The sequence below is a fragment of the Hyperolius riggenbachi genome, chromosome 2 (genome assembly GCF_040937935.1).
Source record: "Hyperolius riggenbachi isolate aHypRig1 chromosome 2, aHypRig1.pri, whole genome shotgun sequence".
NCBI lineage: Eukaryota > Metazoa > Chordata > Amphibia > Anura > Hyperoliidae > Hyperolius > Hyperolius riggenbachi.
In genome coordinates, this window is record NC_090647.1 from 452650618 (window position 1) to 452665647 (window position 15030).

The 15030-nt window shown below is 43.9% G+C and overlaps 1 long non-coding RNA gene across 1 annotated transcript in view; it reads left to right on the forward strand.

Annotated features, from left to right (window-relative positions):
• LOC137546973 (uncharacterized) overlaps positions 1 to 15030 on the forward strand; it is a 59210-nt gene that overhangs the window by 1057 nt on the left and 43123 nt on the right. The window lies entirely within an intron of this gene.

Genomic DNA, 15030 nt, shown 5'->3' on the forward strand with positions numbered 1-15030 from the left:
GTTGAATGTATTGATTAGGCATGCAGGGAAATCTCGGGTCAACGTGGTTGATTCAGCAGTGTTCTCCCCAGGCTCTTTTAGCCGGGTGCTCCACCCGGCTAGTTTTGGTGAGCACCCAGCTATCATCGGCTCACCTCTTCCTATGCTATAAGCAGAGTTGTGCAAAGAAGCACCAGCCCAGCATTCTCTCATATTGCCCCACCCGGCTACTTTTTCATGCCACCCAGCTACTATTTCATGCCACCCGGATGGAAAAACATTCTAGGGAGAACACTGTTCAGTGTGTGGCGGTAACAGAATGCGATAAACATGAATGACAAATGTGACAGAGACCCCCTGGCTGCTGTCCCTCCAAATGTTTTATGTACCCCCTGGTGCTCATACTTTACCTGTCCCCTCAGTGTCTGCACTGTACTTCCACAGATGTGCCCCACATGATTACCGGCATATAGACATGGGGTGTGTGTCACACATGTGCTAGACGCCGGGTAGTCATATGGCGCGCCAATGCAGGAATTCAGTGCTGACACTCGGAAGTATAAATGCACGGGGTAGGGGGGGGTCACATAAAACATTTGGTGGGGTGGCGAGGCAATGTCACAAGGCCATTTTCTAAAAGATTTCATGCTGAAATCGATCAAGAATTGGCCTTTGGTGTATGGGAAGCCAACAGATCTCTATCTGATTATATTGGATCAGATAGAGATCTGTCTCTTGGTGGAATTTGCCCATCATTCCTAGATGTTTTGTGAGTGCTGGAGTGAAGGCAGGGACTTAAAGGGAACCAGAGACGAACAGCATTGAAAAAATGAAAAAGCTTTTATACGTACCTGGGGCTTCCTCCAGCCCCATAAGCCTGGATCGCTCCAACGCCGCCGTCCTATGCTGCCTCTATCGCCGCTACCGGGACGCGGCCAATTGTACGCAAGAGCAGGGACTCCCTCCATATCCTTACGCATGTGCCTGCGTAGTATGGAGGCGCATGCATAAGGATATGGAGAGAGTCCCTGCTCTTGCGTACAATTGGCCGCGTCCGCCGGTAGTGACGCACTGCGCTTGCGTTGACTGGCCGAAAGTACGGGACCTGGTACCGGCGGATAGGGGCAGCGGAGGACGGCGGCATGGGAGCGATCCAGGCTTATGGGGCTGGAGGAAGCCCCAGGTATGTATAAAAGCTTTTTTGCAACGTCTCTGGTTCTCTTTAAAGGAGTCATCAGGGGAAAAATAGTAAAAGAAGTGGTACTTACCGGGGGCTTCCTCCAGCTCCAAGCTCCCAGGACGTCCCTCGCCGCAGCTCTGCCCGCAGCCGTTCGCCGCAGGTCCGTCCCGGTCCCCGGCTATGACGTCAGAGCGAACTCCAGGTCGCTCTGTACTGCGCCTGCTTGAGCGATGCTGTCGATCACCACCACGTGGGCCGAAGCGGACTGCGAACGCGCAGTACTACTACGCCTGCGCAGTCCGCTCCCGCCCACGTGGCGGTGATCAACAGCGCCGCTCGCACAGGCGCAGTACAGAGCGACCTGGAGGTCGCTCTGACGTCATCGCCGGGGACCGGGACGGACCTGCGGCGAATGGCTGCGGGCAGAGCTGCGGCGAGGGACGTCCTGGGAGCTTGGAGCTGGAGGAAGCCCCCGGCGGTAAGTACCACTTCTTTTACTATTTTTCCCCTGATGACTAGTTTAAGCGGTGGAGGAAGGATTGTTTTGCTGCAGATTTTAACATTTTTCAGAAACGGCCCTGCATTGGTCAAGTAAATAAACCGTTTCCACTTTGATGCTATATTATTATTGGAGTCAGAACCACACTAAATATTTCACACTCAAGAATCCAATGTGCACTGCATATAATGCTTGGTACACATCATAATTTCCTTTCAGATAGATGGGTCAAATCAACTATTTCTGACAGGTACAATCGATTTTTCGATCATGTCTCTACAAAATTGATTACAAAAAAGAACGATCGGACCTGTCAGAAACAATCGATTTGACCGGTCTGTGTGACGGGAAATGGTGTGTATCAAGCATAAAATATTGTAATTTCCATTACCAGCCACAAGGGTGTAATTTAACCGGTTCAGCGCCGCAGTGCCGAAAATCTCATGCATCCGAGCAACGTTCACCTCCCATTCATTCGCCTATAACTTTATTGCTACTTATCACAATGAATTGATCTATATCTTGTTTTTTCCGCCACTAATTAGGCTTTCTTTGGGTACTACATTTTGCTAAGAATTATTTTTTTTTTAAATCCATTTTAACAGGAAGATTAAAGGGACTCCGAGCAGTGCAGAAACTATGGAAAGATGCATATCATTTTAAAGCTCTCTTTCTCCTCTTTCCAATGATATATAAACCACCACCCTGAAATTGCCGCGACCGTGATTTCGATCGCGAAAATAGAGAAAACTAAAAGGTGTAGGGCAACGATTTAGGTGTCATCAGAAAGAGGAGAAAGAGAGCTTTAAAATGATATCCATCAAGCCATAGTTATATTGTATTACACAGGACGACACTTTCCCCAGTGTCAGCAGCTCCATTCTGCTGAATGCAGCTGCTGACTTTGACAAAAAGTCGCCCTGTGTAATACAATATAACTATGGCTTGATGGATATCATTTTAAAGCTCTCTTTCTCCTCTTTCTGACGACACCTAAATCGTTGCCCTACACCTTTTAGTTTTCTCTATTTTCGCGATCGAAATCACGGCCGCGGCAATTTCAATCGCGAAAATAGCGAAAACTAAAAGGCGTAGGGTGGCGGTTTATATATCATTGGAAAGAGGAGAAAGAGAGCTTTAAAATGATGTGCATCTTTCCATAGTTTCTGCACTGCTCGGAGTCCCTTTAAGAAAGAAATGAAAAAAATTCATTATTTCTCAGTTTTTGGCCATTATAGTTTGAAATTAATATACGCTACCGTAATTAAAACCCATGTATTTTATTTGCCCATCTGTCCCGTTAATGACACCATTTAAACGATGTCCCTATCACAATTTATGGTGCCGATATTTCATTTAGAAATAAAGGTGCATTTTTTCAATTTGTGTCCATCACTATTTATAAGCTTATAATTTTAAATAATATAATAGCATACTCTCTTGACATGTATATTTAAAAAGTTTAGACCCTTGGGTAACTATTTATGTTGTTGTTTTTTTTTGCTTGTATTTTTTTTTTTTTAATAAAAAATGTATGTGGGTAATTTTTGGTGTGGGACATTTCAACCTGGAATAAACCTCTCACAGATTTTGAAAACCTTATCATCAATGCATCTACCCCCAGACATCTGATATCTCTACAAAATCCTACTGTCGAAGCCAGGGGCGCCCAAATTAAGATTTCAGGTCCAATGGGAATCAGATCTTGGGATAACCATTGAAGACAGACAATGGGAAAAAATCTTTCTACTAAACCACAAGGGATCCCTTAACGTAAACACCCAAGAACTGGGATACAAGATCCTCACTCGGTGGTACAGAACACCCCTAAATCTGCATAAAATATTCCCCTCAGTCCCAGATAGCTGTTGGCGGTGTGGCTCAGATACCGGCACCATCCTTCATATCTTTTGGTCATGTCCAATGATTATACCCTTTTGGGGAAAAATTCATAGCTTAATGGAACAAATTCTCTGTGAAAAGATTGACTTTACACCCAGTGTCTTTTTACTCCATGACACCCAGGACTTGGCAAAGTCATACAAAAAATCTCTTACAGTACATTTAATAAACGCGGCAAGAGCCTTAATCCCACTCAACTGGAAATCCACAACACCACCCTCTCCCAAAGCCTGGGTGAGACGAGTGGAGGCAATTGAGGTCATGGAACGTAATATACTACTTTCCCAAGACAGATCTGAGCAATGTACTCTTACCTGGTCAACCTGGGGGGACTTTCAGCAATCCCAGGAATATAAGGATATTATACAATCATAAAAGTCGCAACTTATGCATACCTTGAACTCTTATTCCTCCCCTTTCTTATCCTTTACTCTACCTTGCTCTTTCCCACCTTCTCCTACTTACTACCCTGGATGCCACCGGGGGATAAGCGTTGGATTTTCTCTCCCTCTTTTTCCGACATAGTGAAAGCATTACTGCCTACTTCAAGAGTGCTAGATAGTCTGCATTACAGTACTCTACAACAAGGATGTATCTAGGAAGTTAATACGAAGTATTTTTCTGCTATCCTCTGCTTAGAGTACATAGTTTTCACCTATCATTGAAACAAGCGTGTATTTTTCTGTACTGAGCATGTACCACTATAGCTTTAATCAAAATGTTTGATATTGTTCAAATTTATTTTCTTGCTCAATAAAATCTTAATTGAAAAAAAAAAATGTTTGGTGTGGGAGGGAAACTGCTTATTTTACATGTAAAATAAGCAAATTCTTTAATTAAAAATGTATGTGGGTGCAGTTTACTATTTGGCCACAAGATGGCCACAGTGAGAAAAGTCCTGGATGCGAACGATTTCGCATCCAGGAACCAAAATTCAGAGGAGTTGTTTCCTGGGGGCAGAAATACCACGCTCTCTGGAGAGAAAGCGTCAGTATTTCTGCGGGGAAGTTAGATCGGTGAATGGGAATTATATTCCCATTCACTGATCGGGGGGCTAGCGGCGGGTGCGCGCGCGGGCGCGCGCCCGATCGCGCGCACCACGCATTGAAAGCAGCAGTGCCTTTCTGGACGAGAAAGCTCGTCCAGAAAGGCCGAACTGGTTAACGTGTACTTGTAGGGAATAAGAAGTGCCCCTACCAGATACTTACCTTGGTAAGGGTAAGCCTCTGGATTCTCCGTCCTCCACTGAGCCGTTCCAGCGCTGAGATCCCTGCAAAACCACTTGTGGACTGTTTGCGCATTGCACAGGAGCACCAGCCAGGCTCCAGCGGAAAAAAGCTAAGCACAGTCGGTTCTGTGCTACTGCGCAGGTGACGCGTGGCCACGCTTCAGGTCTCATCACTGGACCGGCCTGGCTGATGAAGATGAGGATGTTTCTAGAGGATCCAGAGGCTTCCCCCTCCCGTAGATCCGAAATAGGTTGTAGCAAACATTATAGGTTTGCTTTTAGGCTGGTTTTACTCTAGAAAAGTGTTTGCGGTGTGATGCGCACAAAATGCCTAACCTGTAACGATTGCTGTTTTCACCGTGGATTAGGCGGTGAGTATTTGGTAATGCCTGGGGGAGGAGCTGGGCTTCCTTCTTTGCATGCGAAGGGATTAGTTCCCCATCAGGTCCGCCGGTCCCTGCCTCTCTCTGATTGGCCGATATAGAGCAATGCTGATTGGTGGGCTGGATAATGTTATACTATTTAAACTGTGATGTATTACATGTTGGTGTGATGACTTTGCTTCTTGGCTTGAAAAAGGGCTATACGCCCGAAACAGCGGAGCTGTCGCTGACAGATACTTGACATCATGCTTTTTAACCAATAAAAGAGCTATTTCTTACTGAAGACGGTGCTGACTCGTTTTGGACCTTGACTATTGATTTGGTCTGATGTGCACAGACCATAGGAGTCATAGCACGTTTGAACTATATCTCTCCCATTGGTGCTTGCTTTACACTGTGGTTCTAACCTGTAACCCTGCAGCAGAGTGCTCCGACAGGGTCATATGTATAGTGCCTTCCCCTCGCACGCCCGTCGCCCTGTGACGTACTCTGCTGGACAGGAAGTACGTCACTGGGATTCTCTTGTTTCCCTGTCGTATTCCAGTCATTCTGCGCATCCACATCGTCGACATTGCCCATTGACTTAATTGCTTCCACTGCCGCTGCGTAACTCTGTAATGTGCTGTTGACCCTGCGGTGGCTCGACGGTGGATCGGGCACTTCCTTCGCAAGCCAACATGGTAAGTGTGCTAGGCGCCATTTCCTTGCATTGCCCTTGTGTTACGATGCGGTTTGCACCTGCGCAGTAGAGTGGACCCGATGGGGCTCGACTATTTCCGCTAGAGCCAGAAGGGGAAGATGGTACTGTGCCTGTGCTGGATCCAAAAGGTAAATATCGCCGCGTGCCATAGGTGCTACTGAGCCTGCAGGCGGCCGTCAGTGGATTTTCAGGGAGAGCCAGTGCTGGATAGGAGCTACTGTGAAGGACAGGAAAAGCCTCATTAGGATCCAGAGGCTTCCCCCTCCTGAGGTTAGTACCTCCAGGGGCACTTTTTCAATTACAGACTCTCTTTAACAACAAGGGCATGTCAGTAATCTGATCAGGGCTGCACTCCTCTTCTGGCACAAGTGTGGCCGTGCTGCGCCTGTGTAAGTACGGCCGTGCTTGTGCAGTAGGCTGGAGCAGATACTGCACAGGTGAGGCCCTGCTCGCATGGCTGCAGAGGGAGATGGCTCCAAGCAGCACAAGGTTCCCGGCAAGCAGCGGAGGACACAGAGGGAAGCCTCTGTAGGATGCTGAGGCTTCCCTCTCCTTAGGTGATTGTGTTTCTGAACACAAGCTTCAGCTCAGGTTTTCCAGCCCAATATCCAGCTACTGCATAGATAAACATAAAAAAGGAGAAAAATCCCTACCATTACAGTGGTTCATGTGCATGTAAACCATTGCAATTTTGGGGATTTTTTTCTTTTTTCCTTTCAAATTATTTCAGACCATTGGAGTTGAGCTTAGGTACTCCTTTTTAGCAGAATATTGATGTGCTGTGTGTTTTAATATATTGAAATATGTGTGTGTGGAGCTTGTGTATGGAGTACTGTATCTGTATATTCACTAAATATGGGCAATGAGATTCATTTTCTGGAGTTCGGTGTGGGTGCGACTGTGTGTGAAGAGTGGCCATACATATGTCAATTTTGAATTTGATCTACCATTCTTATTATCTGATTGTATGAAAATCAGTATTATAATAAGCCTGCTTAATCAAGGATTTGACCGGTTGGACATCAACATCCAGGGGTGGCGAGGCGGCAACACGAGGCCGATTCTTGAGAGATTTCATGTTAAAATTGATCAGGAATCGGCCTGTGGTGTATGGACAGGTAACAGATATCTCTCTGATCTGAGATCTGTCTCTTGGTTGAATCTGCCCATACATTGCTAGATGTATGGGCCAGGGCTGTGGAGTCGGAGCAATTTTCGGGCACCTGGAGTCAGTCGGTTGTTTCATGAACTGAGGAGCTGGAGTTAAATGATTTTTCTACCCACTCCATGTTTCGGACTGGGCTGTGGAGTCAGAGTCGAGGAGTTGGAGCTATTTTGGTACCTGGAGTCGGAGGGTTTCATAACTGAGTTGTAGTCGGATGATTTTTTTTACCGACTCCACAGCCCTGGTATGGGCATCTTTAGGGAGGGCAAGATTAAAGGCAAGTCGACAAAGGCACTAGCCTGGTGATGGCAGAGGGTCCGCATGATGTGGGGATATGAGGGTTTTATTTTTTCTGAATTACGGTATACATTTCACTTGCCTGTTTTTAGTTGAATTTTGTAAATGGAGCTTGAAAATGGCTTTGTGTTTCTGCATTTCAGGCCATAAAGCAATAAAATGTGAATATTTTGTTTTAATCAAATTCATGCAGGACACAGAGATGTTTCATTTGTACAGAAGTAATAAGACAAAGCTTGTGGCTGGTTGCTATTTCAGAGTGCTAACATCATAAGCAAACTGAAAAAATCTCTGGGTCACCCTAGCATACCTGCAAAAAAAAATAAAATCACTGTCTCCAACTGTAATTAATAAAAAAAAACAGGACTATTCTGCAAATACGCATTAAAGCAGACCTTCAGCATAACTTAAAGGGCCCTGTCTTGTCACGCTGTCTGGTTACATGACGAGAGAGGGTGCTCTAATAATAGAGACAGGGACACCTGAAGAAGGTAGATCACTATTCTGCTTTGGGGGAGGGGTCACATCTGGCTACTTATTCTGGATGGCGCCTTTGGCCACCTACACTGAGTGCACCTACTTCTGGCTACCTAGTTCTTCTTTCTACCTTTATGGGGGGAGGCTACCTATACTGGGTTGCCCTTCGCTCTACCAATACTGAGGGGGCTACAGTGTTCTCCCCAGAATTTTTTTCCAGCCGGGTGGCATGAAATAGTAGCGGGTGGCATGAAAAAGTAGCCGGGTGGGGCGAGTTGAAAATGCAGGGCAACTGTGCTTACAGCATAGGAGGAGGTGAGAAGGTGAGCCGATGACAGCCGGGTGGTCACCAAATCTAGCCGGGTGGAGCACCCGGCTAAAAGAGCCTGGGGAGAACACTGGGCTACCTATACTGTGGGGCTACCTCTGGCTACCAATAAGGGATACTTCCTAATACTGGGGTCCCTTCTGACTATCTATACCGGGGGGCTACCTATACAGGAGAGCTACTTCTGGCTACCTGTACTGTTAAGGAGGGGGCTGCTTGTGGCTATCTAGACTGGGAGATGCTGCATAAATTTGGGCGATTACTTCGCACTTCCTATACACTGTGGAGGGTCTACGTGAAAAGGGCGCCGGTAAAAAAGGGCGCCTGGTGGAGCCCATATATACCAACTTCGGCTACAAAAAAGGCGCTTGGTGTAGCCCATATCAAAACTTCGGCTAGAAAAAAAACTCCGGGATGTGTTAATTACTATTCCCCCTCCATGCCGCCATGGATAGTGGGGGAATGAAATAATTCGGCTTACAGTGCTTGTAGCCCATATAATAACTTCGGCTACAAAAAATACTCCGGGATGTGTTAATTACTATCCCCCCTCCAGGCCGCCATGGATAGTGGGGGAATGAAATAATTCGGCTTCCAGCACTTGTAGCCCATATAAAAACTTCGGCTAGAAAAAAAGGCAATAATATGGGCTACAAAGGGGCACCTTACTGTAGCCGAAAACCTTGTAGCCGAAAAAAATACGGGCTACAAAGGGGAGCCCGCTTGTAGCCTATATCAAAACTCGGGCGTCCTTTTCTACACCTTGTAGCCCATATTTCCAGAAATAACATTGATGTCTATGGCGGCGCCCTTTTCATACAGGCAGCTTGGGCGACCTTTTCAACCGATCCCACCAGGGCTGTGGAGTCGGTCCAAAAATCCACCGACTCCGACTCCTCAGTTTAGTATTCCACCGACTCCGACTCCTCTAATTTGCATATTACAATTTTGTTGATTAAAAGTATGTAACATGAAATTCGTCTCTTGGGGGCGCATGCGCGGCGCGCTGAGAGGAGGACGCACCTAGATGTAGCTCCAGCCGAACGGAGTTATTAATGCCGCTTACCGGGGATTAGAAGCCTCTATATTGCTACATTTTCTATAGCATCCCCGAGAGAAACTATCTGTGCATGCCACCGAAGCGCCGGCAACCCGTTATCCCGAAGCAGAAGCTGGTACGAGACTATTTCCTCCGCACACGAGACTCAACCATGCAGTCTCAAGATGGCCGCGGCTCCCCCACTGGCTCACAAGGATCCGTAGCAGACTCGGGCCCAGACTGGACAACATCCAGGACAGAGAGACATCGAGGCCTCACAAAACAGGACCTTGAAGACAGTCTGGACAACATGTACACGAGACTGGCCAGTAAGTTTCAGTCAGAACTGCATAAACTTGAATCGTCATTGACACATGAGATTACTATGCTGGGGGAACGTACGGACCGGCTTGAATCAAAACATGACGCACTTCTAAAAGCCCACAACGAGCTACAAGAAGAACATGAGCTTACGAAAGAAACGGTCACGGCCTTGCAATCTCAAGCGGAGGATCTAGACAACCGAAACCGCCGTAACAACTTACGGGTAAGGGGATTACCTGAAACATATACAGAGCTAGAAAAGCATGTTTCCGCTATATTCCTATCACTGGTGCCTGACGCACAAGATGGAGCTTTTACCTGTGATAGAATTCATAGAGCACTAAGAACGCAACCAGGACCGGAACAACCACCAAGGGACATAGTTTTATGTCTGAAGGACTTTCTTATCAAAGAGAGGATCCTAAAAGAATCGAGAGAGGCAACCTCACTGGAATATGAAAGCCACCGAATCTCCATATATCAAGATATTTCCCCAGTGACGCTGGAAAAAAGAAGAAAGATGAAGGACATTACAGCAGTCCTGCAAAAAGCAAATATAAAATACAGATGGGGCTTTCCATTTCGCTTGGTAGTACAACAAAATGGGGTTATCTATTCTGCTATCACATCTAAAGAAGGTCACCGTCTCTTATCTAAACTGGGTCTGGAGGCGCCGACATTACCACCTACCCCAGCTAAAAGTAATAGGCGACCCCTCTCTCCAATATGGACACCACGACGATCTCAAAAGAACAAAGATCGCCGATTTTCGGGTGACTGACTTCAGACATAGGAATGGACACAAGATACACGTATAGCTCTGACGTAATGTATAGCACTTTGCACAGTTAGTTAATTATATTGCATTAATAGCGGTATGTTTCTCCAACCTCGCTCGTGCTATTTGTCTACCCCCTTCAGTTGTCAGTTTCTACTGCAACTGGAGTATTCCAGGTACATCCAGTCCTGTTTTGGACTGGACCTGGGAAGGATTATTGTTCTGATTTAAGCCAAATAGGCTTTATTCCACCAATATCTGTTATGCAGTACTGTTGGTTTCAAATATGTTTTTGTTTAGTTTTAGTTTATTTTCAGTTATGTTTTATTATGCTGCTTACTGAGATATACTGCTGTCCACCTGGAGATTTATATGCATATCTGGAGAAGGAAACCAATATAATTGGGGGGAGATGGATTGGGAGAGGGACCCCACGTGCCTTGGAGAATCTCTTTTTTGACCAGGTTATTAATAGCCCACATATGATAACGAAATGGCGTTGAAATTTATTACACACAATGTACAGGGATTTAACTCCCCTCAGAAAAGGCGAAAAGCATTTCAACAGTATAAATCATTGCAGGCTGACGTACTGTTTCTTCAGGAAACACATTTTGCACATGCGAACCCTCTGAGGCTGTTAGATAAATCTTATCAAAAAAGTTATACCACTACTTTCTCCTCAAAGGCACGGGGGGTCGCTATATTAATACACAACAGAATTCCATTTGAACTTACTCAGACCTATAAAGACCCGGACAGCCGCTATATTATAGTGAAAGGCTCACTAAGGGGGAAAGATGTCACCCTATGTAATGTGTATGCCCCCCAATCTTCACAGGCACAATTCTTTAAGGATATGTTTGCTAAGTTGGAAAGCCTTTTTTCCGGTCATCTGCTACTTGCAAGTGATTTTAACTGCGTTAGCAATACCTCAATTGACAGAAATTCATCCTCTATGCATAGTAGAACCTTTCCAAGAGTACTGAGGGGACTACACAGGACATTTCAACTGACTGATCTTTGGAGGGCCTTTCACACAGGAGATAGGAGTTATACCTATTTCTCTCATCCTCAACAATCATTTGCTAGATTGGACTATGTGATGGTCTCCCCAATTTTACTAGCTAATGCTATCGATGCGGACATCCATGTATGTGTCTGGTCAGACCATCACATGGTCTCAGGTAGCTTTGGGGGGTTTGGGGTCCCATTCTCTCCACTATCATGGCGCTTAAATGACTTATTACTGCAAAATCAGTCAAATGTTGACGAGATTCAAAATTCTTTAGAGGAATATTTCATACTTAATAATAATGGAGCAGTCTCAGCAGAGGTCTTATGGTCAGCACATAAAACAGTAATTAGGGGCAAACTGATCACTATGGCTGTTAGACGCAAAAAGGAACGACTAGCTAAGATACAACAATTATCTCGTGAATTGGATAGCTTATATCGTAAACAGAGTTCTACGGTGGACTCTGTAGTGGTGGGACAAATCAGGGAAAAAAGAATAGAGTTAGATAAATTATTATCAGAAAAAGTAGAAAAAACTTTAAAATTCACAAAAGCCAGATTTCTTTTATATGGTAACTCTGCAAGCACTATGTTTGCTCGTAAGTTGTCCCACTACTACAGACCCCCACATGTGTATAGACTACAATCAAGATCTGGTTGTCTTGAATCTCTACCAGAGAAGGTTATGGAAATTTTTAAAAATTATTATTCTAAACTTTTTGCAGAACCAGAAGAGACAAACCCATCAAAGATACAGGATTGGTTAAATTCAATTAAACTTCCCTCCTTAACCTCATCTCAATTGGAAATACTGAATGAACCAATTAAACCATCAGAAATAAGTGAAGTAATAAAATCCCTAAAATTATCGAAATCACCAGGCCCTGATGGCTTCTCAAGCATATATTATAAAAAATTCTCACCGACACTTGTTCCATATATGGTTGAGATGTTTAATAGTATCCTCAATGGTTATAAATTCCCTGATGACATGACCTTTGCCAACATGACCCTAATCCCGAAACCCAATCAAGATCATTCATTACCACAAAATTTCAGACCCATTTCACTGATTAATAATGACACAAAAATTTTTGCAAAAATTTTGGCGTCCCGACTCTCTAGAGTGATACCCCAATTAATCTCTAACCCACAAGCTGGCTTTATGCCTAATAGACAAACTATAGACAATGTCCGATTAGTTTGTAATATCCTACAGGATGTGAAACTTAAAGATAACAGATTGCTTATGCTAAGCTTAGATTTACATAAAGCTTTCGATTCGGTTTTATGGCCATATCTGTATCGAGTAATGGAGAGAATGGGACTTACAGGTAACTTTTTAAGGGGAATCCAAGCATTATATCACAATCCTAAAACAAGGATCAAGCTACCAGGTATTTTCTCAGACCAGATACAGCTGAGAAGGGGCACCAGACAAGGGTGCCCACTTTCGCCCTTGCTGTTTTCACTTGCTTTGGAACCACTATCGCTGGCAATTCAATCTAGTGAAGACATCAAGGGATATGAGATCAATGGAACTGAGTTTAAAGTAAGCTTTTATGCAGACGATTCTTTGGTGTTCTTGTCGCAACCTTTGACTTCCCTGCCCACACTTCTCCCCCTATTGGACTCATTTGGTAAAATTTCTGGATTAAGAGTCAATACAGAAAAATCCCACGCACTACCAATAAACCTCCCACATACTGTGGTAAAATTATATCAAGCCAACTTTGACTTTAAATGGAAGGAACATGAGATCTCTTACTTAGGAGTTAAAATTACTTCTAAATTTTCCTCATTAATATCAGCTAATTATGACCCTTTAGTGCTCTCAATCACTCAAACGCTGCATGAATGGTCTAAATATAAAATCTCTTGGCTTGGGAAAATCACAGCCGTAAAAATGGTTATACTGCCCAGGATCCTATATTTTTTTAGAGCAATACCCCTAACCCCCAACAGGAAACTTATCGAAAAACTGCAAAAGGTGATAGATAAATTTGTTTGGAACAATAAGAGAGCCAGATTTAAAACCTCAACCCTGTATAGAGCAACAACCCAAGGAGGAGTGGGGGTACCTCACCTGTGGTCATATTTACTGGCAGCAAGATTTTCTCAAATTATTGGCTGGTTCCAACCAGAGCTGAATATCCCATGGATCCAATTCGAAACATTATTGGTGGAGCCATACAATATTCAATCTCTGATATACCTACCAGACCATTACCAACGACAGATCTATAAATGCAATCTGGTTGTAGCAGATTCATTGCGTATCTGGTTTAGATATCATAAAAAATTTCAACTAGGCTCAAAGTTTGGCCCTAAATTACCCTTTACTGGCCACCCAGAATTCCCTCCTGCCTTTTTGGATTATAGAAATTTCCATTGGTGGATCTCTCATGGATACACCACTGCTAATAAATTCTGGTTAGGAGATAAATTTCTCCCCTTGGAAATACTTCAAATCAACAGACAGATACCTAATGCAGAGCATTTTAGATACTACCAGCTCAGACATTTTTTTGTGCGAAACTCCACTCCAGGTGGCAGACTAAATGCTACCTTTTTTGAAAATCTTTATCTCTCAGAACAACCACCAAAAGGAATGATCTCTTCTATTTATAACCATTTGAGAAGCTACGCAGAAAAATGTAAAACAAGTAGCATGGTGGCCTGGGATTCGGATTTAGCACAGAATTTAGATATAACAGAATGGAATAAAATATACTCTAACATAAAAACTGTTACAAAATATGCAGCAATCAGAGATACAGTGCTGAAAGTAGCTACGCGTTGGTATCAGGTTCCAACCAGATTGCATAAGATGTTTCCACAGGTATCTCCACAATGTTTCCGAGGATGTCAAACTGACGGCTCGATACTGCACATATTTTGGGATTGCCCGAAAGCAGTGGGAATATGGTCACAGGTGAGCTCTCTTTTAAGCAATTTATGTGAAAAACAAATTAATCTGGAGGCTACACAAGCACTATTACTAACCCCCAACACTCTAATACCGAAAGTATGGAGAAGGGTTTATTATGTACTATTATGTTCAGTGCTATGGGTTATAGCATTTTTATGGAAACAACCAGACCTTAACTTTGATAAAGTTCTCTCCAGGGTGGACAGTATTATGTTGACAGATTTTATTTTTCATACAATGTTTGGTACTATGGAGAAATTTCACTTACACTGGGACGATTGGTGGGCCCAACGAAGGAATACGCAATCTTCATAGTACAAGAAAATATAGTAGATCACTTAACTATGAACCTTTTTTTCTCAGATGGACATTACAGCGGACTATTTTTATTATAGTTCATTTAAATTGGTTTCGTAACTTTTCATATCGTGTTTAATCTGATACATTGTAAACGCATTTGGTATGTTTATACTTTTATATCTGCTTAATAAAACTTTAGTGAAAGAAATTCGTCTCTTAACTGCCAACGCTTAGGATTTTTACAAGACAACTGAAGTGAGAAGGATATGTAGACTACTATATTTATGCCCTTTAGACTAAAACTATTCCTTGGTAAGAGTACTTGTAAAAGGTACAAACCGGAACAAAGAACATCTATCAGGCCCTAGGCAATGTAAGTGTGGGTACATGTAAGAATGATGTGCAGGTACTCTGCAGGGGAATGAGGAGATTGTAAACAGACAACACCTCTGTGTTCAATGTGCACAGCATTCTCAGTGGATTCCCTGCAGCTCTGTGGGGA